We start from the raw sequence: 592 nt of genomic DNA on the forward strand, positions 1-592 counted from the left end.
ATAAAAATATGTAATTAAAGAAAAATTAAATAAATAAATAATAATAAATAAAATAAATAAGCAAATTTAAATGTACATATTACTGATCTGGAAGGTCTCATAACAGTGTTATGTAAAAAAAAAAATCTGTATGGGAGACTAACTTGAAATGTAAACTTCATTTAATTACAACAATAAAAATATGTAATTAAAGAAAAATTAAATAAATAAATAATAATAAATAAAATAAATAAGCAAATTTAAATGTACATATTACTGATCTGGAAGGGTAATTAAACCCATTAATATACAACACAAAAAGTCTTTTGACAAATCTTCCTTTTTTCAACAATGTCAGGTCAATATTCTCACATTCCCATGTACGGATTATGTAAAAAAAGAGCCACATGTGGAAAAAATGCATGGCTGTGTAAGAGTGATCAAAAGAACTGAGCTCTGCCCAGACTTGATGGTTTGTGACTGGAAGAACCCCGAAAAGCATGGCTCCTAGACTCTCTGTCAATCCAGAACTAAAACAATTCCCGAGGCCAACTCTTCAGACAAGGATTGGACTGGACTGTGGGATGTAAAATGATACTCGTGAAGAGTGTGA

Source organism: Trichechus manatus, unplaced genomic scaffold, assembly GCF_000243295.1.
Source record: "Trichechus manatus latirostris isolate Lorelei unplaced genomic scaffold, TriManLat1.0 scaffold00056, whole genome shotgun sequence".
Taxonomy (NCBI): domain Eukaryota; kingdom Metazoa; phylum Chordata; class Mammalia; order Sirenia; family Trichechidae; genus Trichechus; species Trichechus manatus.